This window comes from Talpa occidentalis, unplaced genomic scaffold (assembly GCF_014898055.3).
Source record: "Talpa occidentalis isolate TD23 unplaced genomic scaffold, MPIMG_talOcc4v2.1 talOcc4.14, whole genome shotgun sequence".
Taxonomy (NCBI): domain Eukaryota; kingdom Metazoa; phylum Chordata; class Mammalia; order Eulipotyphla; family Talpidae; genus Talpa; species Talpa occidentalis.
The window spans coordinates 63,733,744-63,761,502 of NW_023601433.1; the positions used below are offsets into that span (position 1 = coordinate 63,733,744).

Here is a 27,759-nt window from a genome sequence, read left to right on the forward strand (position 1 = left end):
AGTCAAGATATGGAAACAACTCAATGTCTTTCAGAACATCATTTAGCCTTTAAAAGGAAGGAAATCCTATCTAATTCAACATCACAGATGAGCCAGTAGGACTTTATGCTAAGTAAAAACAGCCAAACACAGAAAGACAAAAACTGTATGACTTCACTTATATATAGAATTTAAACATTTTAACTCACAAAAGCATTGGGCAGAATGGTGCTTGGCTGGGGCTGGGGATTGGGGTGGGTTAAATGGTATATGCTGGGGCCTCCCTGGTGGCGCAAGGGATCCCTGGCGGGCCAGGGAGCAATCCATATGGCACAGCAGACCTCTCCTGACTTGCCTGCTGCTCTCCTCAGCAGTGTACTTTGGTTGATCTGCCTGTTCTGTTCCCTGCTGTCTCTGGTGAATCCTCTCACTCCCACACCTCTGGCCTGTACCCCAGCTCTTGTATGCATAAATAAATAAGTCTTTAAAAAAATAGTTAAAAAAAATGGTACATGCTAATCAACAAATATAAAATTTCAGTTTTACAAGATGAGCAAGTTCTAGAAATCTACAATATTATGCCTATAATTAACAATACTGTACTGTACACTTAAAATTTGTCAAAAGAGTAGTCATGTTAAAGTGTTCTTATCACAATAAAAATTAAAACACATATATCCAGTGAACTCCAAATGCCATTATAATTGAATACCCATAATTTCAAGTTTAAAAATTCATAAACAGGCTCTTCCTTACTAGTAAAACTTCACAATACTTCATTTTTCTTTCATATAGCTATATATTCTGCTTGCCTCTTCCTTTTAATTCCACCCTATCCTTTCTGCATTCCTTCTTCCCCTTGCAATTCATTCTTTTTAAACAGTTATGTTTAAAGTTTTAAGTTAGTGATAATTCATAGAGCAGTTTTAGTAAGACAAATTGTGCAGGGAGTTCCCCAAAGTCCCACCTATTATTAACATTTTGCATTAGTGTACATGTTTGTTACCATTGTCACATAAATAATGACACATCATTATTTATTAAATTCCACAGTTTACAGTATTCACTCTTTGTTGTATAGTTTTATGGGTTTTTGACAAATGCCATGTAGCTACCATTATAGTATCATACAGAATAGTTGCACTGACCTAAAATTCTACCCTATATTCTACCTTTTCACCATTCTTCCTTTATCCATTAAATTATTTTTTTAAATTTTCATTTTATATATTTTTACATCATGTTTCATTTTTGTACAATGTGTGCATTTTTATCTTGGTTATAGTGCCCATAAAATTCCCACCACCCTTGTTTTGATACTACTCCTTTCCCCCCGTAGTGTGTCTCTGGTTTATAGTTGCCTATTGATCTTGATTATTACTTTATTATAATTAGTTTTTTTCCTGATCCCTTATTTGGGTCTTCTATATTCCTGCTATAAGTGAGACCATCCAGTATTTTTCTTTTTCTTTCTGGGTATCTACCCAAAGGACACAAACACATTAATTCAAAAGGACACCTTCACCCCTATGTTTACTGCAGCACTATTTACAATAGGTAAGCTATGGAAACAACCAAAAAGCCTAAAAACAGATGACTAGATCAAGAAGATGTATATATACACAATGGAATATTACTCAGCAAGCAGAAAAAGATAAACCCATGCCATTTGCAGCAACATGGATGGAGCTGGAAGGGCTCCATTAAATTATTTTCTTAAAACCACTATTACCAATACCAAAATTACCCTATATTGTCACCAACAGAAAAGAAAATGGGTTCATTCATTCCTGGGCATGTTTAGTAACAATGATTCATATTCCATTTAGTATTTCATATTATCATAAAAAACAACTGTTTCTAGGGATAAATATACTGAATATACTATAAACATCCAAATGACTTGCTTAAGGCTCATAGTTGAAGATGGATATAGGAGGTGCCAATATTCATATTTACTGATGGCTGAATCAGTGAGCTCTTCAATCCACCACCTTTGAGTTTCTTCAGAGAAAATAAAAGGACAATGGTTTGTGATTGCTAACTCTCAAGGATTCTGTCAGTCCCTATCTATGATTTATTCATCAGAAGGTAGATGTCTAGTGTTACTATATAAACTTTGGTGATGTGTATTTTTAATAATATGTCAGTAAAATTCTACTGAGTGAATTTTTAAATATTCTTTTTCATTACCCAGAGGATATAATATTTTCTCTTATTCCAATTCTCCCATCTAATATTTAGGAGTATACTACCTGTAATGAAGTGCTACTATCATATATTTTAATCATATTAAGCACACTTAAATAACATCTCAGGGTTTTAATTTTTAACTGCACTCCTTTAACTATGTTTTTATTTCCGTTTTTCCAAACATTATGTATACTACTGCTTCTTAAACAAATATAAACCTTTTAACCTGTGTAGAGACAGACTCAGTCACATCTGTTTCAGTTTTTACAAATACTTTCTATGTGATGCAGAGAGCACAGTCTTGTTTATGCTGACAGTTGTGTGTGAATATTTTTACTAATTTGAGCTGTGAACAGGTTGAATTTGGGGGTGCACAGGCAAGTTAATACTTTGTTATGGGCACAGTGGCACTTCCTTGAGGATTAAAAATAGATTTTCTTCTTAATTCTAACTTTTTTGGTAATACTACCAGATCACAAAATGTGTAATAACTATGTATAAGTTCCAAAATTTTTCACTAAATGCATAATGAGAAATCTTTCAAATTCAATCAGTCAAATGATCAATCATATTAGCAGATAGCATTAAGGGTGGGATGATGCAGGAAATAATATTTCAGCCAGATATATATTCCCTTCTCTCCTTTTCTTGTAAGACAGATATTTTTAAGGGCTACTGTGATTTATTTCATTGACTAATACATCAGAATGATAGCTAACTTGTAGTTCTCTGAATGCTACTTACTAACTGCTATCTTAAATTTCAGTTAGACCATGAAAACAATTAAATTGCTCTACAAGATATGGATCCAACGTTTTAAAAAATTTAGACTTTATTTGTAGAGATACTTCAGGATTATTGAAAAATTGTACAGATGTACAAATAGATCCCACTTACATGCTATGTCTACCCACCCCATATCAAGGTATCATTTCCCCTTTATTTGTATCTTGAATTGGTGTTGTAGATCTGCTATGAGTGAGAAACCAAATTGATATATTTGTATTACCAAAACCACAATTTAAATTAGTGTTCACTGTGTTATACAGTTCTATAGGTTTAAAAAAATGCATAAGTTAATATATCCACCATTACAGTAGCATCAGAATAGTTTCACTGCCCTAAAAATACCCTGTATTTCACTGATTTATCTATTCTCCCTGGAAACTGCTGGTCTTTTTACTTTCTTTGGAGTTTTACATTTTCTAGAATTTCATTCAATTGATCATACTGTATTTAACTTTACAGATCAACTTCTTTCACTTATCAATATGCATTTAAATTTCCCCCATGTCTTTTTGTGACTTGATAGCTCAGTTATTTTTATTGGTGTATAATAATTCCATTATTAGATATTACACATAATATATAATACTATTCCATTGTAAGGGTGTTCCATACTTTTTCCATCCATTCACCTGTTGGACATTTTGCTTAACTCTCTTGTTGGTAATCATAAATAAAACTGCTATAAATATTTTTGTGCTGATGTCTTTGGGTTTCCCTAATGACTGCTCATGAAATTAAGCCTGATTCCTGACATTCTGATTCTCTATTAAAATATAGGAGCCCTGTAGATGTGGTGGTAAGGTAGGAGGAAAAGGAAAAATTCTGTAACCCTACAATTAGGTCTCAGTTTTTTAGTGGGCCTGTGGCCCTGGTTTGGGAACTTCTCAAGTGATTCTCAGCTCCCTTCACTGTGGGTCACACAGGAGATCCAAAAGGAACTAAACTTGGGTGACTCCTTTCCTCAATATCAGTTCTTCTCAAATGATATACACTAGGGCCTGGTAAAATTTTCCTGTGAGAGCCGCCCTTTGTTACAGAGAACAAAATGTTCTGGGTTTATTTCAAAATTGTTCCCTTTTCTCATAGAAACATGAAAATTTTCTCTGATCTTTTCTCTGAGATCCTATGGGGTTCCTGGAGGTAAAAGTCATGAGTGTGGAGGAACTTTTAATCTGGGACCCCTGATGTTTTTATCTCTCAAGCTAAGTCTTATCAATCTCTAGTGATTAGGTAAATGCTATTTAATTTTTCCTATCAGTAACTGGCTCTTGGCAGTTTCTGCTCCCAGTAAACCAGAATTCTCAGTATTTGCCCATCTCTCCAGTTACCAGGGCTGTTATTTACTCTCTGATCTCAATTTTCTGGTAGATCTGATAAAGGGTGTTGATTTTCATATTTTTTTTCTTTCCTTGTGAGGTCAGAGAAGAACTTCCAAGCTTTTTACATGTCAGACTGAGAACTGGGAGGTTTTTTTTTTTTTTCTCTTTGTATCAGTCATTGGTCCATTATAGAAGACTATTGATAAAAAAAGAGGTAGTTCTTTCCCTGAACCTCATCAAATTTCTGCATATTGGGGGTCACCATTGGCCAAGGGTCCTCAAACTTTTCCAGGCATAGCAAGGTTCTCTTATCAGTGCTTTAGGGGGTGATCCGTTTTGAGAGAACTGAGTCACAATAACCCAGATAGGAGAAATTGACATTTAAAAGAGGAATTGGATTTATAAAGTAATAGAAATGTGGTGGTTAGGAAAATCATATATTCACAGTCTATAACTGGCATGGGAAAAATAATCATGAATTAAGCCATGAGCAAGAATTAAAGGACAGGGAACTGAATATTCATTCTTATGGAACACACCCTCAAACAATCGCAGGCTTCAGGAATTACATATGTCTCTTTTTTATTCAGAGATGATCTGTCCTATTCATACTGGGTACTTATATCAGAGTGCTACTGCCTATCCTACTCCCATTAGCATCACTGATATATCTATCACTTTGACATTTCTATACACTGACTTTCTTTTATGTTCAATACAGACCACTACTCATCTATTGTGGCTACATTCATTTAGATAAACTTAATTAACTAAATAGCAGTTTATCTTAGCCATAATTAGAAAGGTCCTATATCTTAAGGTAAGATTTGGGACTTCTCTCTTTTGTCTCAATCACATGAATCAATGATTATTTACTAAATGGCCAACTGCTATGCAAGTAGCAAAAGAAGGCATCACAGACCATACCTGTTCTTATAGAACCTATTCTTTCTAATCCATTCCTTTAATAAACTGAATACATTCATTTTCTGATGCCTCTTATGAGCTTCCACTTTAAAAGCTAACTTTTTTTCCACTAGGTATTAAAACTAAGAAAATAAGTGTGATGCTTCCTAAGCACTGCCTTGTCACTTAGGACCAATGCATGAAATCATTCCTTTTGCCAAGAAATGAAATTGTCTAGCTCAGAATCAGTAAAATCAGGATACTATAAAATCAGAATTTGTTTTCTTGTTTCACAAAAGGACAGAGATTCTCATCTCCTTTCTCTTTAGTTTTTGACTCATGAAATAACCTTGAAAATCAAGATCATACTGGCCATGAGGTCTCTTAAAGCAGAAATATACAAGAATCTGAATAAATCATTGATCCAAGAAATAGAGGTGTCTACTCCATCTTCACCTTGATAATGGGTATTTGTAGCTTTTTTACTATAATTTGTCTCAATTTCTCTGCCAGGAATCATGTTGTGTTAAGAATAGTTAAGTAAAGAGTGTTATGGTCTTCACTTGATAGACATTACATTTTAGAGTTTTTATTAATAGTACCTTGTTGTGCTAATCAATTTCTTACTTTCTATAAAATTGAAATAAATGCTTACTGATATAATATCCTTCCTTCTTTTTATACCACAATTTTTTGATGTAAAGAATTAAAAATTTTCCATACATAGTAGAATTTATCTAATGGAAATAATGGGTTATAAAGGATTCAGTCTTAGGAATATAAAATTTTATACACTTTCATTTGAACTGTGCTTAAACTTATTCTTAGGTAGTGAGTCACTTTGTTTTGAAATGTTGTTGTGTGCCCAATGAAGCGATGGTAGCCAATCTCTAGGTTAGGATAGGAAAAGGACGCCTCATTCATTGCATAGAGCAATAAAGAACAAATATCAACCAAACAGAATCTTTTCCCTAGCTTGCAAGTATTGATGTTATTAAATGTGGCTACAGTGAGGAAAAATTGTCTTGATTTTGCAGGGTGATGGAGCAAACAAAAGCTGACACTGCTCATTATATAGTTCCCTCAAAAACAAATCAAAAAAAATAAAAACCTTAAAATAGTATGAATGGGACTTTCTACAATGACAGAAATTTTCTGTGGTGTTCAGAATGATAGCCACTAGACACTTGGGGTTAGGAAGCATTTTTAATGTGGTTCATGTAATTGAGGAACTTTAAATTTCATTCAATTTCAATTAATTGGAATTTGAATATTTCTTACTGTTAGTGACTATAGACTTAGAAAGAAAATCACCACACATAATGGGAAAGAGTTGTAGAGAATGAGTTATTAGAAAATAATTACATAAAATGAGGAATCAGATTTAAGGGATTGTTAAAACGGATATATATCAGTCAGGCAAGTTGGGTTTAAATCTCAGTTCTACTGAGATTTAATTTTGTGACCTTTATCAGTTTATTATTATGTTCCCTTAGACTTTGTCCTACTTTATAAGCCAAGTTAATAAATACAGTAGTTCTCAACAAATTCCCACTAAGCAAAATACTTTCTGAAAATATTTTACTTTTATTGAAAGGAAATAAGTGGCTAAATAACTGACACAGCAATTTCAAAAGACACTTTGAAAATAACTATATTATTACTAAAGATATAGCTGTACAACATTTAGTGAGTTTTTAGAATGTTCTGGCCACACATATTATCTTGTTTAACCCTCACAACTGTATTCATATTAACACCATTTTAAAATGAGAATTTTCAGGCTGAGCTATTAAGTAAATTGCTTGTCATATATAGATATTAAGTAATACATGTTCCCAAGAAAGTGTTCTTTAGCATCTACTTTAGTGATTCCAGATATCAAGATGGTAAGAACTATCATATCCATTTCATCAAATAAGGTTTATTTGATATTATAATATCCTTCCTCCTATAAAATATAAAGAAATGCTAGGGGAAAAATACAACAAACCTCCTATTAAGCACATATCTAAACATGCACAAAAGTGAAAGAAATTTCTAAGGGTCGAAAATAAAGAGAAAACTGAAATTATTGGTAAGTGAAGAAACCCAATGGTTTCTTGCATGACACCACCAGTACAAGCAACCAAAAAAATTGGACTTCATTAAAATAAAAATTTTCTTATTTCAAAAGACAATCAAAGTAAAAAGACAACCCACAGAATAGGAGAAAATGTTTACAAATCAAATATCTAGGGACTTGTTTTAAAAACAGTAAAACTACAATTTGATTTAAAATTGGGTAAAACATTTAAACAGAAATTTTGCTAAAGATGATATGCAAATGACCAACAAGCATATGAACAGATGCTCAATATCATTACTCATTAGAAAATGCAGATCAAACAACAATGAGACACCAGTTCATCCTATTATAGGATGGTGATAATAAAAGAGAGATATAATAACAAGTGTAGGCAAAGATGTGCAGAAGTTTATGCTTTCATACATTGCTGACAGGAATGTAAAATAGCACAGCTGCAGTTAGTGGTTCCCAAAAATGTTAAAGTAATAATAATAATAATAATAATAATCCAGACAAATTCTATTTCCAGTTAGATACTTATAAGAAAAAAAATATCCACACAAAAGTTATAAATGAATGTGCATAGTAATATTATTAATAACAGTCTCCAAAGTGGAAACAGCTCAAATACATATGAGTTGACAAATGGATAAACATCATGTGGCATATTCACACAAGAGATTATTATTCAGCCATAAGAAGGAATGAAATGTTGATGTATGCTACAACATGGATGAATAACAAAAGCATTATGCTCAGTGAGATCAAACACCAACAGTTTCAATTGTATGATTCATTTTATTTGAAATGTCCAGAATAGGGAAATCTATAGGGATAGGAAATAGATTAGTGATTGACAGGAACTGGAAAGAGGGTGATGGAAATTGACTGCTTATGGGTATGGAATTCCTTTTGGAGTAATGACATATTCTGGAATAACGTGGTGGTAAGGGTCACACAGTTTTGTTAATAGACTAAAACCCAATGAACGGAATAATTTCTAAGTGAATTCAAAGGTATGTGAATTATATTTAATAAAAGAAGAATTCACTGCCACCTAAGGTATCTAACAGCTAAGACTTTAATGGTTGAGAAGGTATTAGAAACAAAACCTTGGGAAATTGAAACTGAGATATTCATTATAGCCTAAGTTATGATAAAACTATACTTTTAGTGAAAGGGAGCGTTATTAAAGGATTATCTACTAGCATACTTGTATGGTCCGAGTAGGTGAAGCCAAAAAATTAATTTTGGATACAGTGCCATTGAAACCTACCCTGTATACCACATCTAACTTCTATGGGATAAAGTGTCCTGTAGCCAGGCCTCTCAGGATGTCCATAAATTGAGATAAACCAAATTTAAACTCCCAGTCTAAAATGACTAAGCACTCAAAGTTACCAATGTTGACCAAATGTTTCACAAAGGCATAATTAGAAACCCAAGTGTGCCAAGTACTTGATTACCAGATATAGGAATATGATCAATAATTACAAATTCAAGGAAATAAAAGCTAATCAAAAACTTGCGCAAGGATCAAGAACTATAAAAAGCAAAAAACAGATTAAGCTTCTAGAAATGAAATTATACACATAATTTTAAATTATCTAAAAACCAGTTTTCAATTTTTGTTCAATGAAAAATAATTATGAGTTTAAAAAAAAGACAAAATATAGGAGGATAAAGAAATAAAAAGAGGGCCTCCCTGGTGGCGCAAGAGGTTTAGACACAGCCTCTGCAGCACAGAGTTCAATCCCTGGCCAGGGAGCAACCCACATGGCACAGTAGACCTCTCCTGACTCGCCTGCTGCTCCCCTCAGCAGTGTACTTCGATTTATCTGCCTGTTCTGTTCCCAACTCTGTCTTTGGTAATCCTCTCACCCCCCCACACCTCTGGCCTATACCTCGGCTCTTGTATGCATAAATAATCTTTAAAAAAAAGGAATAAAAAGAAGTAGAAAAGTACAGTTATAAGAAAGATGCAAAGAAAAAAATGCAATAATCTAATTGAAGGGGGATGAATAGAATGCAGAAGAGAAGATATCAGCTAATCCAAAAACTGATGAAACTTGGAAAGAATAATTATGGAAAAGAACATAAAATGGTACAGAGTACCTGCAGAGATATGAATATGGGACTGAGAGCTGTTGTCTCAACAGCACCCATCAAAGACTGAAGTGGTAGACTAGTATTTTCAAAATTCTGAGTGAAACTAACTTCCAATTGAGAATTGTGTCCCAAAACAGAGATAAAAATATCACAGGCACAAGCTGCTTCACCACCATCAGCCTAATTTAATAGAGTTGTTTTTTCTAATAGAATTTTTAAATTATATACCTCAAAAATCCCAAGAGCAAAGTCTGAGATGCATAACATAAAATTAAGCAAATCAATTTGGTATACTAAAACAGAGAGATTCACAAAAGGGTTTGCAGTTATGGGGATTGGTAGTGAAGAAGTGATCGGATTTTCCTCAGATGTCCATAGGACTAAGTTCTGCCCTCAGTATTGTTACTGATTAGCCACAGCTTTTACCCGTGTGTGTGTGCACGCACGTGTGCAAAATGGCTCATAAATGCCTGACAATATTTTCATGTACTTCACAGGTTTTTCTTTGTTCCTTTGCCAGAATCTTGCAGTGAGTTCATCTAGTTCTGAATGGGCAGCACCTGCTCTGCTTTACACACAAATTCTATTTACCAGGTGGTATGAACAGTGACAAATATTTCCAGGCCTCTGAAAATCATATGATCCTAGAATTGCACATGAGAATTCACAATTGGTTACTCAAGCTTCAGAGATAATTGGAAACAAAGACTGTATTGAATTCCACAATCTCTTTCTCTTGAGAATCATTTCATGGTTAACATTATCAAAAACCTCTAGTTTTTAAGACAGTGAAACCCTAGACGTCTTATATAGGATATACAGTCATTAAATTATCTTTTTTCTTCATCTAGCTCAGATTCCATGATTTCCATGGTCAATTATTTACTGACAAAGTGAAAGGACTAAAAGAAGAATTTTGACTATTGGATGAAAATTCAACTTTGAGGGTTCACGAAGCTCATGCTAAGGTAGATCCTAAAATGAATCTAGTTTTTCCCATAGTTACTGCTCAGAAAAATGGTGGTGCATACTTAACCAATGGTTTTTCATCCCCAGGTGTCCAGAAACAAAATAGATGATTAATCCAAGTAGAATTTTTAGCTTCTCAACAACATGAGTCTATAATACAGGGTTATGTTCTAACAGTTATCTTAGTTCTGTGTTATAATTTTAGCTATAAAAGAAAGTCTTAAAAATGTAACAAATTCTAAAAAAAAAAGTAACAAATTCTGTTATTGGAAAGATCACCTGATCCCATCAACCAAACAATAAATATATAAACATATAATTAAGCAAGGTGGGTAAAAAGTTGTCCTATCAAATGACCAAGCTCATTTGGAAGAAGATGTCTTCTTAATAAATCGGGCTACTTCACTGCCTTCATGCACAGGCATTCAGAATACATGCAAACATTTATTTTTATTAGCCTTTCATTTGTTTAATTTCTTTTGGCAGTTGTGGTTTTTACAGCATAGATGATATGACTAATTTATGTTTTCCTAATTGGACAGCTAAATATTCTTGTATATATTAATTTTGCAGAGCCTAGATGTTTCCAGAGAACTCTAATAAACTAATTAAATAAACCAACACACAATCCAATTTATGATTCATCCATCATTCATCTGCTACTGATTCCAATATCCCTTCGCTTCCCTGGTGTGCATGAGCTAGCAGAATGTATAAAGAGAAAAACACTATAATAATGCATGTATTAGATTTCCTATATTGACTGATAATTAATATTAGCAGCTTACCCTTGCATTAGCAAAAGAGCTATACAGCATCCAGTGTTGGGCTCAATGCCTTTCAGTTCACGTTATGAGGCAAATTAATGTTAGAACTTTACAACTTGTAATAATGAAATCTAGCAGTTTCCTCACCTTCTACCCAGTTAAGAATAGCTGCCCTTCAGCAGTCAGTGAGGGGAGTAAGAGGAAACCCTGTAACTCGTCTCATTTTCACTCCTGGAGAGTGAGTTTGAAAAGAGAGTTGCAGCGTTCAGCTCCCAATGACCTGAAGGTACAGCCACTTGCTTTCATTAATGCTTTTGTTGAAAGAACCCAACTCTTACAACTCTTGCTCCTCTTACCAGAATCTTAGTGTAGAAATTCTGAAATATTTTGATAATCTACCTTGGAAATATTTTACAAACAAGTAGATTATATAAATATCATGGAATGTAGGAAATAAATTTAGTAGGAAGCTTAGTATTAAACTGAATTTTTGTTATTGTTAGCAAAACACAGTATTTGCTCAGAGCATTTAAATATTCTTCATTTTAACTGCATTACAAGGGAATAGAGTAAATACAAGGAACTAAAAATCCTGGAGATTATTATAATATATTCTCCTCAAAGATTAGGGAAAATCTAAAATCACAAATCACCTACCAAATATTAATGGAAACATGAATAGATAAATTTGCTCGATCTTTATTTAATTTAAATACTTCCTTACTCATGAGTTCCTTTTGTCAAACTAAATCACAAATTTAACAGTCACTTTTCAGAATAGGCAGTCTTGAAAGCCTCAGGGAAGTCTGTACATTGCCATCTGCTGGTTGGTTTTTTGAGGTTTTAAGATCTGTCTAGGCTCTTAAAGGTCACATTCAAAATACAAATCTCCAAAAATCAACTTTGGGGAAGGTGAAAAATGACCTATTATGTTTTATTTCTTTAATTTAGATTTCCAGGTCACAGCTTGAAAATTGGAGATACGTAGCTATGTCACAGATATGTCAGCTTTACTAAGTGACTTGTTAATCTCACCTCACTGATTATGGCTCTTCATTTTCTTTTAAAGTGCTGTATATTGAAGCAGCTAGACCAACAGGAACAGAGCCCAGGGACAGGGGAAGGAAAAAAGCAAGCACCTGTAGGGGGTGACACCACTTCTGAGACACACGTCTGGAGCCATTTCAGATTATTCTTGGCAGGTGTATCATAAACAGATCCTCAGCCTATGCCAGGGGGCTTGGCCGTTGTAATTAAAGTTACGTTATAAAAAGCTCCTGCTGTTTTCTTCTGAAAAATGCTGACAGAGACTTCCTTCGACAACTATGACAGTATTTCCAACACCTCTGCATTTGCTATTCCTGTGGCTGCAAACAACAGCATCCACCTTTACTTCAGTTATAATGCAAATTAGAGTGTGCAGGGAGACACAAACCATATAACTGTACAGGAGACAGGACAGTGTGCCTTTAGGGTAGAGGGCAGCCTTTTCAAAAAGTGACAAGGAAAGGAAAGGAAAGGCCATTTGGGTTTTTAAAACTCAAAAGGAAAAACATTTTTCCTAGCTCGGAAAAGTATGATATCACAAGTAGGGATAAAATATAAAGAAGATTATTAAAAATTAGGAGTCTGATGCTTCAGGGTGATACCAAAACAGGTCATGCCATTTTATTATTTTTTTCAGGAAATTTTAAGAATTTGTAGAGGGCTATCTGTCTGGAATGATTAAAAACCCAGAAATAGAGGAATGCATTAAATGACTTCTTTAAGATTTGCAGTCATGTAATTACAAATGAAAATGCATACAATAATATTTCAGCACTCTGTATCTAAACTTATTACTTGTAAGAACTAAAAATAGTGACAAAGGTAGCAGCTGCTTTGTGGATCAAAATACTAGCTTTTGCTATCACTAGAAGACAATATTAGATACTTTAAAAAATAGTGCAGATGAATTACTTATATAACTATGAAAGTAATAGCAAATATGATAGCTAGGAATAGGACAGGACAGAACAAGAGAATTTGCGTTTGTAATGTCTACCCTCCTCAGCATTGACGTGCCAGCTTTCCTAATTCTTAGGTTGTCTATAGAGTTGTTTTAACTGTGTGTTCAAAAAAAATCTCACTAAAGAAGGCAATAGCTTTATTTATTTATTTTTTATTATAAATTTTATTTTTATATTCCCCATACAATTGCGACCCCCTTATTTTGACCCCAATTCCTCCCCTCCCTACCCCCCATCCCCCATAGAGTGTCTCTGGTTCATAGTTGTTTGTTGATTTTGATTTTTACTTTCTTATAGTTATTCTTTTTCCTGGTCCCTTATTTAAGTTTTCTAGATTCCTGCTATGAGTGAGACCATCCAGTATTTTTCTTTTTCTTTCTGGCTTATTTCGCTGAGCATGATCCCTTCCAGCGAAGAAGGCAATAGCTTTAAATTGTTAAGCATAAGCTAGTCCCCAACAGATAACACTGCTTGAAATTTAAAAAAAAAAATCAGTTTATTAAAAAATTACATCATTCTTTTTCCTCCATGTGTTCAAGATACTCCTCTCCATGGTCATTCATTCGTTTCCACCAATATGTTTACTGAGTGTCCACTCAGAGACTTACCAAGTGAAAAATACAGCGAATACCAAGGCATAGAGCAATTGGAGCTTCACATTGTATTGTTAGGAGTATAAATAGTTAAGACCACTTTCAAAGACTGGCAGAACCTCCTAAGGCTAAATGCGTACATTCCCCTTATGATCTATCATTTCTACTTCTAGCAAAATAGCCAGCAGAAAGGAGAATCAATGATGAAGAAAAGACATGTATTAGAATTTTCATAGCAGCCTTATGTGAAATAGCCAAAACCTCCAACCACCCAATGTTCACCAATAATTCAGGGTAAATTGTGGTATAGTCACAAGATGCAATACTACACAACAGTGAGAATGAATACAGCATGAGGACAGATGACAGTATGAATGTTGTAATACTGATGTAGCATTACACACTCAGACTAACATCAGTACCTCAGCTCTCAGTAATTACTTCAGTACTGAGCAAATGTAGCCTGGCATAAAAGGATAAATAGAATATGATTCCACATACAGAGAACAGAAAGGCAGGGAAAATAACCAATGGTAATACAAGACAGAAAAGTGGTTACATTTTGGAACTACTGGAAGTGGAAGGGAAAAAACTGGAAGCTTCCAGCTCACTCTAACTATACCTGTACTTTATATGGGCACTGGTTACATTATTTATTTTGTGATCTTCTGTCCATATGCACATACCTAACATAACAAAAGGGTTTTTTATTTCATTTTAAACATGTTTATTTAAAAAGACAACATCAGAAATACTTAGAAGCTTTATCTGCTAGGTCTCCCAGTCTACCCGAAGATTTCACACCCACCAAACCTGACTCAACTCCATAGTAAACTGCATAGTCTTCCCTACATCCTGAGCGCTCTGCGAAAACCAGCCAAATCCGAATCATTTGGTAAATTTTTCTTCGTGCTGTCCTTCCTTTACCCTTATACTTCATCCATTCACTTTAAAGTCAAACTGTGATAATGATTTGCGACTAAGATCCATTATTTTAATTGACAAGTTTCCATAGCAGATTGCAGCGTGTTACTATTTCTGTGACTTATTCAGCAGGCAGGAGCATTTTGGAGGCTCTATTAATAGTAGTTTTAGAAATAGCAGGTGAACTTCTAGTAAGGAATAAATAGTAACTTTTGGATGGAACAGTTTTTGGGAATTGCAGGCCAGGGTGAGGTGCCATGCCATTGAAGGGCTTGCCAAAAGAGATGGCATTAACCATGCCCTCAAGTGGCTGCAAAGTTATTTAAAATGGCAAACATTCTGTCACTTCTCCATAAGTTCCTTAGTAATAATGTCCTATGATGTGTCACCAACCCATTTTTCTTCTGGATTTATCGTCAAAGTATACTGTACACCATCTCATGGCAGTCCAATATGCTATTAAAAAGGGATGTCCTTCCATTTGGTAAAATTCATTTTAACACCAGCATGTGAAGAATTCTTTTTATCCTAAGAGTTCATTCTTTGCTTTAGAATTCCTCCTCTGCATATAACTATTCCTTTAAGTAGATTTGCTATGTTATGAATGGGGGAATTCTCAGTTTCAGAATATTTTTCAAGCCATGGGTGTCCAATGGTCACCATTCTCTCTGCCTTCTTCATCCATTTTCCTGTTTTTTTCCAGAATCATTAGACTAGAGTGATTGAACACCCCAGTTTCACTTGAGCTGGCATCCTGTAAAGTTCTTCCCTATGAGGCTAAACATCTGCCCAGGTATTTCCACTTTCCATTCTGGCTGTGATGGTGTACAGTGTAAAATAAATGTCCCACTCAACTGTTTGTTGGTGAAGCAGTGGTTTGACAGTTGGGATAAGCAGACAACTAGGAGTCACAGAGCCCCACTATGCCATTAGCTTTTCTGCTCTTCTGAGGAAGAAAATTTGATCAAACTTGCACTCTTTGAATTAAACTCATACCTGCACCATAGCACACACTCACTACCTCTTAGGTCCAGGGGTTACTAAAGGTAGTGTGGTTGAGGGCAGCTTGTTATAAAGAAAAAAATGTTCAAGTGAGCATTGGTACAATCTTTTGTCAATTGATTATCTTTTGGAACTAAGAAAAGAAGCCACCTATGTCCACATAACTCGACAGTTTATTCCAAGAAGGTAAAGCCTTAAACCATATTTTGCTTGTTGCTTGAAGAAATTGTTGCAATCCATCTTTGACAAAGGAGCAAAGAATATGCATTGGAGCAAAGAAAGTTTGTTCAATAAATGGTGCTGGGAAAACTGGGTTGCTACATGCAAAAGAATGAAGCTTGACTACTACCTCACACCATACACAAAAATCAACTCAAAATGGATTAAAGAACTAGACATAAGACCTGAAACCATAAAATACATAGAAGAAAATATAGGCGAAACACTACATGACAAGCACATCAAAGACATCTTTACAGACACATCACCCAAAGCAGTGATAGTGAAGGCAAAGATAAACAGCTGGGACTACATCAAATTAAAGAGCTTCTGCACAGCAAAAGAGACAATAACAAAAACAAAGAGAAACCCCACCGACTGGGAGAACATTTTTGCACACAACACTAATGATAAAGGACTGATCACAAAAATCTACAAAGAGCTGATGAGACTCAACAACAACAAAGAAAATAATCCAGTCAAAAAATGGGCAGAAGAGCTAAAAAGAAACTTCTCTGAAGAGGAAATGCAAATGGCCAACAGGCATATGAAAAAATGTTCAACATCACTTGTAATCAGGGAAATACAAATCAAAACTACCATGAGATACCATCTCACACCAGTGAGAATGGCACATATTAAAAAAAAAAACTAGCAACAACAAATGTTGGCGAGGGTGTGGAGAAAAAGGAACCCTCCTGCACTGTTGGTGGGAGTGCAAACTGGTCCAACCACTGTGGAGAGCTGTGTGGAGATTTCTTGAACTACTAAACATAGAGCTTCCATATGATCCAGCAATTCTACTACTAGGTATTTACCCAAAGGACACAGAAACAGTAATTCCAAAGGGCACCTGCACCCCTATGTTTATAGCAGCACTGTTTACAATAGCTAAGCTTTGGAAACAGCCCAGATGCCCAAAAATAGATGACTGGATCAAGAAGATGTGGTACATATACACCATGGAATATTACTCCACCTTCAAAAAGATAAACACATGCAATTTGCAGCAACATGGATGGAACTGGAAGGGATCATGCTCAGCGAAATAAACCAGAAAGAAAAAGAAAAATACCGGATGGTCTCACTCATAGCAGGAATCTAGAAAACTTAAATAAGAGACCAGGAAAATGAATAACTATAAGAAAGTGAAAATCAAAATCAACAAACAACTATGAACCAGAGATACTCTGTGGGATTTGGGGGGTGGGGAAAGGAGGGATTGGGGTCAAAATAAGGGGGTTACAATTGTATGGGGAATATAAAAATAAAATTAAAATTAAAAAAAAAGAGAACCATTGCAAAAAAAAAAAAAGAAATTGTTGCAATCCACTTTATCCAGGCCAACAGTTTGCTTCTTTAAGAAAACAGCTCTCTCTTCTTAGGATAGAGATTGCTCATGTGAGCAAACAAACAAGTTTTCAGAGAACAGTTCACTTTTCAAGACTTCTACAATACCCTTATTTTGCTATTTTGTCACAAGCTCTAACTATTTAGTCACAAATTTGCCCAGTTCTATTATTTTTTTTTACATTGAAACACATTCCGTAAAACACTTAAACTCAAACACCCAAACTGTGTATATATTCCTGACTTTACTACAGTACAAGAAAGGTTTTAAATATGTCATACAATTATAATTGAAAAAGGAAATGAAGAGACTAACTCACTTCAAAAAATATTTTAGGAATCCCACTTCTGGACAAGGATGCCATGATAGTAGATTACTCTTAAAAAGAGATTTTTAAAAATGATCCCATGGGTGTCTTAAACAACGTGATGGCTTGACAACACCAGCACCTAAATGGTGCACCGAGATTATACCACTTGAAATTCAGGAGAATGTTAAAATAATTTCTATTCCAAAATGCCAAATTCACAAAGAAGTAAGTTCCAATTTAAGTCTTCTTTATAAATGAGTAATTTAGGTCTCCAGTCTCTCATATAATTATTTTTGTATGTCTGTGTGGTGATTCTATGAAGTCAACTGTTGTTTAAAGAACTCAATGATTTTATTTTATATATATATTATATATATTTTAAGATTTATTTATTTATACAAGAACTGGGGTACAGGTCAGAGGTTCAGGAGGGTAAGAGAATTCACCAGAGAGAGTGGGGAGCAGAACAGGCAGACGGACCGAAGACACTGCTGAGGGGAGCAGCAGGCAAGACAGGAGAGGTCTGCCACGCCATGTGGGTTTCTCTCTGGCTGGCCAGGAATCGAACCTGCGATGCAGAGGCTTTGGACAGCTAATTAATTAGTGGATTAATTAGCGTTCAACCTGCTGCACCACTGGGGAGGCCCCAAGAACTCAAGGAATTTAGATTAAAATTTAATAAGGAAATTTTTAAGCAATCTCAGAATTAATATAATGATGGTGATAGCAGTAAGATAATCTATAAAATTTAAGTTTCTCATCTTTCTATTTTTGGCCCCATATTTCCTCTTCTCTCAATTCATACAATTAAACAACAACAAAAAATATAAAACACATTTTCAGTAAAAGTGTACAATTTTATAACTTTAGTTCTTTCATAGTTTTAGGTCAGCAATTACATCTATATACTGTACAAAGGTGCTGTCTATCAAGGAACTTTGGTGCTAATTGCAGTGATCCAATACAGAGCCATGTTTTTCTTTTTGAAAATTGTCTTTGTTTATGACATCTAGTATTTTAATTGCTTTTGAAATTATTTTTTCACTTGAAAAATAATAAATGCCATTTTGGAAATATGTGGCATTTCTAAAACTTAAGAAAAAAATGCCTTACAATCCTATCTCTCTAAGATGGCCAGTGACAAAACTCTGGTGTGCAGTCTTTGAGCCTTTGTTTCCCTGCAAATGCACACACTGACATCACATTGCAAATTGTTGCGTATTTTGCCTTTTCACTTAACAATGTGTTACTAGCACTTTTCATTTTCAGTTGAGCTTCAAAAATCATCAATGTTTTGCTGATAATGTATCACTTATTACTCCACTTACATTGAGGAAGGGAGAGGAGAGGAGGCACTAGAATATTTGAAAACAAATCTCAAATATCTTTTCAATTTTTAAATATTTAAGAACATACCTTTAAGAGTTAAGGCATTATTTTATTTTATTTTTTAAAGATTTATTTATTTATGCATATAAGAACTGGGGTACAGGCCAGAGGTGTGTGTGTGGGGAAGGGGTTGGTGAGAGGACTCACCAGAAACAGAGTGGGGAACAGAACAGGCAGATCGACCGAAACACACTGCTGAGGGGAGCAGCAGGCGAGTCAGGAGAGGTCTGCTGCGCCATGTGGGTAGTTCCCTGGCCAGGGACAGAACTCGTGCTACGATGTCTGTGGATTGCTTCATAAGTTGTGTCTTAAAACTCCTTGCACCACCAGGGGGGCCCAAGGCATTATTTTAAACCTTTATAAACCTTTATATTCCTCTACTACTGTATAGCAAACTTCACTTTTATCCCATTCTAAAGAATTATTATCTAATTATATCATAGCATAAATTTCAAGATTTCTTAATTTTGAGAACACAAAATAAACTTACTTTTAAAATTACTTTCTTGTTTTTATTTTTATGTGAAATTTTTTTCATAAGTTCTATGATATTTATTTATTCACCCCTCGAAGAGGAAAAGTCATTCCAGACCTGGGATTTGTCATTAATAAACTTAATTAATGCTCTTTTCCCTTCTCAACATCTACCAAGATTTTCAATCTGAAGGAATTTTTTTCAATTGCAAAACTGTCACTACCAGTTTAGTGAATCAATATTTTCAAGAGAGTAGATATGAAGTTGGAGCCATATTTCCTAACAAAGTTTGTATGAAAACATAAAGCAAAGTTAAAGAAAACAACTTATAGTCAAATGGAATAGAAATCTTAACATACAATAAACAAAGTGCTTAAACACAGCCCATTTCTACCAGCCTCATCTAGTGCCCAAATGACTATTTGGCTGAGGTTGAGTTTGTTAGGTTGTCCTCATTGTAAAATTACTTACCCTTCACCATGCTATAGTTGGTGGAAGTCACTCTGCCCAGCCCACAATGAAGGGGTGGAGAGTTGACTCCCCTCCTTGAAGACTATCTAGCTACATAAATTCATACAGTTAGATAAAATGGAAATATTTTACATGATGTATTTGTGGCCCCCTCACTTTTTATTTATAAAATCAGATCACTGTTAACTCATGGGCATTTATTTTACACTTTAGGTTAAATTCTAACATTTTTTACTTCTCAAATTAATCTAACTTTTGACTTTGGAAGTGCTTTTGGTTAGCTTCCATTTGACTTGCCTGACCATCTTGGGTTTCCACTTTAGTATTCCCTTACTCTCTGGTTCTAGAAGATATTTCAGACTCATCTTGAATAGTCCTGTCCCAGTACTGGAAGCAGTCATTTTTCCAAGGAACCCTGACTTCCTTACTCATGAACATAATCAGAATCCAAGATCTATGTACTGGAGCCTCAGCTGACAGAGTAAGGAAATATCATGGGTACATACACATATCAATAATTATTTCTCTCTGTATAACAATTTGTCTGTACATTATGCTAAATGTAAGTTTATACTGATGTCTCTAACTCTAAATCAATTAGTATATGCATCATTCTAGTCTCCTCCCCTTGGTTATCTGTAAATTCCCATGCTTGAAGTGGAAGTTTCAACAGAGCATGATTGCTAGTGCTACATGGTTTCCATGTGATGTGTTTCCAGCCTCTCCAGGGCCCACTATTGTCTTTAGGCCTCAAAGAATTCTGATAGTAATGTTCTGGTAGGATGCACTCCACTTATTTCGATGACGTCGCTCTAATTTCTCAGAAAATAAATTGTTTCAATATCTTATCTGTGGTTCATTTTGTAGTTGAAGGATTAAACCCTGGTGATCATATTGTTATCATAACCAAAGACTATAAATATCATATTTATTATTAGGTTTAAAGAAGAATGGATTGAGGTTATTTTCCTCATCTGCAAGTCTCTAGACATTCCCTGATGGGCCACAATGAGCATTCAGGGATACAGGAAGACACTCCTCTGTAATGTCCAATTTAAAATATTCTTTTTTTTTTTTTAAAAAAAAGGATAAAATATTCTTAAGTGAAAGGCAAGTATGTGCTAGTGAAATATTAGTCCATTGACTTTGTAGGTGGAAAAACAGTGCTGAACAGATTCCTACATTTATTCTGCAAAGAAATGTTCAAATTTTAATTTAATTCCTATTTAATAAAGAGAGAAATGCATGTGGAGAAACTTTTCTACATTTCAACTTATGCTATTAGTTGAATGTTTGCCTCTTTCTCAGTAACACCAACCACTGGTTTCTGATGAACATCACTTTTCGGATTCATTCTATTTTTTAGGTAAAAATGAGTCTTGTAGCCTGAAGTTACAGTGAGTAGTGTTTACCATCCCTACAGGCTTGCTTACTTTAGAAAAAATTTAGGCTCCCTAATCCTCTGTTTTGTTGCAACACACCATGTGGCTTTTGCTAATGTTGAAAGTAACAATGTGTTTTAAATCTAATATACTAATGTGGAACAGCTTTCTTCTGAATCACAGTGGTGTAACCATTGACAACGGGGCTTTGGCTCACGTTGAGTGTGAGTGCGTAGGATCAGGAAATAAAATTTTCCAGTATCTCACCATCCCTATTTAATCTTCACCAACCTTAGTGAATTAATTAGCAAATAGTAAGTGATGATATATCACTAAATGTTTATGACCAATTAAGTGATTTCTTTGAATGTTTGTCATCCAAAAGCCATGTCACCCAGTTCAACCAGGCTTTTATTGCATTTTCTTTTACTGAATGATTTTTAAACTCTGTGTACAAAGAACAAGTGGTTATTTAAGCCATTCTCCTTCATGTTCTCCATATCACTGTCATGCTAGTTGACGTTATTATTTATTCACCCAACACTCATTTTTCCCCCTAGGCCTATGTCCTTCCTCAAGCTTCTTCCCAGAAGAGAGATGCTCTACACTCTTTCTAAAGTAAATGTTCTCTCTCATCACTCTTTCTGTTTGAGCCCCTTTGGATGAAATAAATAGAATTTCTCTTATCTCTTTTCTGTTTTGAAATAAGCTCATATTTCTCTGGGTTTGAAAAAACACATAGAAATAAGCTTTTTGAACTTCTGGGCTACCATCTTATTCTCCTTGGGTTTGTTGCCACTTTCTTAAAATCTCCTATCCACCGTGTATCACCTCCTCACCATCCATTCTCTGTAGTTTCCTGAATTCTAGTTACCCTCCCAATCATTGGACTAATAATGCACCCACAGAGGACACCAATGACCTTATTATCAATTTTATGACATCCCAACTGCTCATTATATTTGTCTCAACACTGTCAGATTTAGCTGCTTTTCAAACTCTTCTGTTGGTTGGTTTCCATGACACCATAATAGAGTGTTCTCGTTACTTCATTGTTTCCCCCTTTCCAATTTATTTTTTAAACCTCCCTGCTCTCTAACTATGATGATAAAATTCATTAACTCTATCTCCTTTATCTACACCTTCTCCTACATAAAAGCACACCCAACTTCAACAATTCAACCACAGAGATGATTAAAGTCTATGTCTCTAGGCAAAGTCTACCTCATGAGTTTCTAGTCCTGGATAACCTACTGGCCACTTTCATTTCTCTGCACCTCTTTATCTCAAACACAGAATGTATAAAGTAGAATTCTTTTATTCTCTAACCCCTAAATTGGTTTATCTTTCCATTTCTGTATTTCTTTGGGGATTTTTATCATTTTACTAGAAACATAGGTTATCCAAAACCTTGGATTTTTGTGTCTCCATTTCTTTTTCTACCCTTATCAATCAGATTTCTCCCTTTTCAGTCTTAAGTCTTCTAATCTAGTTCACAAGTAGGTTTACCATATCTGGATTATTTGCCAGAGACACCTAAGCAAGGGCCCTTATCTCAAATTTCTCTCTATATCAAAATGCACTTGCAAACTGAGATGATGCTAATTTTGTTTTTTTTTTCCCAAGAATGAAAACAATCCAAACTTTCTTAACAATTTTATCCCACAACCGGCTCTCCTGAAAAATAATACATGACTTCTTTCCTGAGTATGCAGGAGAGATCTTACTATGGAAGATCTTGAATGGCAAGATAAAAATTATGGGAAGACTTTCGAGGGCTTCTAATTGGGCAGCTATGTAAAAATAATGAAGAAAGTGAATTTGCTTTATACTGTGGTGGACAGGTTGGTGAATCATCTTTGAATGAAATGATCAACAAGAAATTAACATGATATAGAAGGAACAACCTCAGAAACAGAGGAAGGAAATAATCATCAACCATTGGAGACTGACTGATTATAAGGGCGAGGGAGAGGGAAAAACTAGAAATAAATGCTGGTCTCAGGACTGTGATTGTGGGCCTGGGCAAAAATTAATTGTTAAGGAAGTAGAAAATACAACTGTTTGGGGATAGAGAAAGTTTGTGATTTCCTTTTGAAATATGGTTTGCTAACTGATACTCTCAAGCAATGTGCCAAAGAGACAACTTGAGATATATCAGGAATTTTTAAACATAGGATTCCTTCTCTGAACAATGTTCACAGTATTTCCTGAAGGAAGATATGATAGAGTCATATATCTAATATGACCAATATAATGGACATATATCCATATGGACAGTATATCCATATGGGAATAGTCCTTTATTCCTGAGAGGGTATGAGCTGCCACTTTAGAGAAAGTAGGCACTACAGATTTCAATTACACATCACTTTCAGAAAGAATAATTACAAACAATAATAAATTATCAAAATTATGATAAATACAGAAAATAATTTTTTACTACATTGCTCTATTTGTGCGTCCTCCAACTTTGTGTTTTTTTAAGATTTATTTATTTATGCATACAAGAACCGGGGTACAGGTCAGATGTGTGGGAGGGTGAGAGGATTCACCAGAGACAGAACTGGGAGCAGAACAGGCTGACTGAATGAAATACGCTGCTGAGGGGAGCAATGGGTGAGATGGGAGAGGTCTGCCATGCCATGGGGGATTCTCGCTGGCCAGCCAGGATCGAACTCATGCTGCAGAGGCTGTGGACAGCTTCACAGCACTGCACTCAAACACCTGTGCCACCAGGGTTGGCTCAAGATTACTTTTTCTATATAAGCATATTCCTATCTTGTTTCTTCTGGAGTGAATCAAGAAGGTTGGATAAAGAAAGGAATTGTTAACTCATCCTCATTATTTATGTCCCAAACACATCAGTTGACTTTTTTTTTGTGATGTTCACACCTAATACCTTTTTGACAAATTCATTCTTTACCCCCTCTGTTCACTTTATCTTCATTTTGGGTGAGGAGTAGATATTTCAGTTATGACATTTTCTGTTAAAGCAATGTTTTTCTTTTTTTTTTTTTGCCAAGAAAAAAACAAACAACTCATACAGATCTCTACTACTTTCAGATACAGAGCTGTCACCTGACTTTATGTAGCCGTTTCATAAAATCCATTTTATCTCTTTAAGTAAAAACTAAATCTGCTCAAACCTGCAGACTGATTCCTATCTAGACCTTTACATAAATTCAGAACAAGTTCTAGGTAGAAAAATACCACAAATTCTAACACAATGATATGATAGAAATTTAGAGCAGATGAGGTCAGGATCTCATGCCAACAGTAATCATTCCATTGTCAGGAAACTCACAAAGAAAAACCTGTGCTTTCAACTGGGCCTCAAGACTGGACATTGCAGCTAGAACACACTGTGCAGGACAGGCTGAAACTCATATACAATAACATCAGGACCCAAATCTGTTCATGTCTAGGATACCCTTACAGGCAGCAGCACTTTCAAGGTTCCAATTGCCCAATAGCTTCTGTAAGCACAAGCCACATGTCAGTGTCCAAAGCAGAGTTCCTATCACCAAATTATTAGCCCAGCTTCAGTGACATGGGACAGATGATCACTGGCACATATGACACACTTATACATTGAAGAAATAGATGTAGCTGTGTGTGTGGTCCCATGTTTTATACACAATATTTCTCACTTGCTACAATAGCGACTCACTTCTCTGTCATTTTATAGTCTAATTTCTGACTATAAAGTGGCGGAGCCCCTTTAATTCTTTTTATAAGAATAAAGATGAAAGAATTAATATATATGATTCAATAGAAGTTACATTTCAACCTAAAGATATTCAAACAAATGTCCAAAGAGGAGGAAACATCTAGGTATGCAACCAGAGTCTATTTTCACCATAAGGTTAAACTTCTTCCTCTTGCTTTGGGCTTGTCCTCAATAACATTGAATATTACGTATCTCCCAAACATTGGCCCTCATCAAGAGTAAATTTTTTTTGCTCCCATCTCTAAGATTCTAACTAATCTGGTAATAAAAAAGCTCTAAGATATTAATAGTTGATAATGGTTTCATAATGTCATTTTTAATAGATCAATGCCTTTATGAAATAAGTAATAAAGATGTGTGGCTTATTGTAAAGATATTTGGGAACAAAGGCCTAAAATCCATTTTAATTTATACAAATATTCTTAGTATATGAGTTGTATCAATGTCATTGACCTCATTAAAGGACAATCTTGTTTTCATTGATTTTTTTCTATTTATTTTATTGATATCTGTTCTGTTCCTTAAATATAGGTGTAGGTGGACTCTTCCAACTACAACTAAGTGAGACCTTTTAAGTAAAATTCAATAATTGTTTCAAATTATTTTGTTCTTCCATCTTTTTTAGCCTAATGCTTATATTTGGCCATCAAATCTTGCCACCAGGCTACCACCTGATGTGAAATGTAAGGGCAGTTGTGAATATAAAAATGAATGCATTTGTATGGATAAAACTGTATCAAAGCAAATAATTTATTCAGCCTCTCAGTCCCCTCCAATCTACTTTATTTACCTTTCCCTCCAATAAATTGGACAACACTTGAATATGTCCAGGAAAGACAAAAAGTATTTTCTCTCTTTTCCTACAGGTCATGCAAAAAGAATTTTACTCTGCTAAGTAAGAAAATGGGTTCCTGCACATCCTTTCCAGGGTCTATGTTACTTCAGGGTGGAATGTACATCATAAAAGAAAGTACTGGATAACGTGCTATGTACGGTCTTACCTTACCCTCTGGACAGCCGCAGGACTTCAAACTACAGCAAAGCCTGGTCAGGGTCAAGTTGTCCATCATTCTGAATTTAGCTGTGGTCTCTTTCCCTTAAGCTAAATGAACAAAGTAACAACTTCAGGTTGTTGCTTAGTAGCTCTTATTAAAAAACAACAAATATTAATGATGTATCTATTATGTGTCAGGTACTGCTAAACAATATTCATTATTTTTGCCATGACAATTTTGGTGTGTGTGGGGAGGTGTTTAGTCATCAAGATCCACTTTTCATTTTCATGACACTTTGTGATCTCTGACTAATTTGAAAGGAAAAGACCAATGTGCCTGGGAGGTTCATATTTTCTTTCAATAGCCAAACCATCCCATGGGAAGGCTGTCAATGTAGTATCAATTTTAATAAGTTTTAGGAGACCCCAAACCTGCTTCTCATAGCAGAGCATAATGAGACCTTTTTCCAAGACTACATCAGAACCATTCATAGCATCTGATGAGGCAGGAGAGACAGGTCAAGTCACCTCCATTGCTCTATTTGTCTCCTCCCAACAATTATTGGACCTTCTTGTGATTTCTTACCATCTCTTGATACATTTTATAAGACAGTTGATCATGTGTGTCTGTCCCCAAAGCAACCCTCAATTTAAGTCTAGAAGCACTATATCCTACTTACCAAATACATAAATGACTAGAGGAATTTGAAAACCTGTAAGAGTACAGGTTATCAATAGTGGCTTTGGAATGTATAAAGCAAAAATTGCTCAGACCAGAAAGGCAGGAAGCAGGAATGGTGCTTAAACCTGGATCAGCAAAAACTAGATTCTCACTGCTTAAATGGAAAGTATAGACTATACCTTAAATTCTGATGCAGGCCTTTAAAATTTGCTTCACTAGTTATACTATGACAAAAGTGCTTATTGTACTAATTACTTATTTCTAAATAATCAGAATTTTGAAAATGGATACTCTATTTCTGGAAAAGATTTCCTTCTCAATAAATCTTCTCTTTCATATTAAGTTTCACACTAAGTTACATTCTGCATTGCAAACTTGCCCTGCATAAAATTTGTATTAATAAACCTCTTTCAATTCAAGTACAAACACTAAAATCTTGTCCAAATATCTGTTTTCTCCAGTAAATGCCACAGTAATCTTGGCATTGTCTAATTTTATATTCTCAAATGATTTTATTGAAAAAATAAATCTGACCAATTGCAGATTTTTGTTTTGAAATTTTCTTCTACTTCCTATGGTACCTAAAAACATATTTCTCCTTTAGCTTAAGAAATGAGTTATAAAATGGTAAGGACAGCTTTATGTACCTTTTATTTCTATTGCACATTGACACTGGGCTGGATACAAAATAACCTCAGGATCTATTTCCCCTTTCCAGAATTTTGAATTGTTTCTTTTGAAATAACTACTTAATGTCTAGAGGAACTTCTGTTTTGTCTACACCTCCTATCCACAGTTCATATGCATTTCAGGATATCAATGTGGGAAGTAATTTTTTTTTATATCCAGTTTTCTAACAAGGAAAGGTCATAAATGGTAGGTGTTCTGTATTGCTGGGATTCATGGACACATTTATATTCAACTACAGAAAATAAATTTTCAGGTAGAAATCAAGAGAATTTTTTTTTTACAATTTGGGTTGTTTTAAAAATAGAAGCACAATGTTAGAGACCAAAATTCTACTCATGATGTAATGCATTCCCCTCATGCAACTGACTGCTTCTGTAGCATCTAGAAGGGAGAAATTTAGCATCTTCAAATTAAAGTATTTTTTTCTCAAATTTAT

At 34.8% G+C, this 27,759-nt stretch overlaps 1 long non-coding RNA gene across 2 annotated transcripts in view; it reads right to left on the reverse strand.

The window, feature by feature from the left end:
• Nucleotides 1–26,000, reverse strand: part of LOC129145779 (uncharacterized) — a 43,757-nt gene extending 17,757 nt beyond the window's left edge. Inside the window, exon 1 of one of the 2 annotated variants that reach the window (XR_008551819.1) lies at nucleotides 25,964–26,000. This is a non-coding gene — a long non-coding RNA (uncharacterized LOC129145779). Of the gene's footprint in view, nucleotides 1–25,958 lie in introns of both variants that reach the window. The other variant, XR_008551818.1, reaches the window with a different exon arrangement.
• Between the last annotated feature and the right edge of the window lie 1,759 nt (nucleotides 26,001–27,759).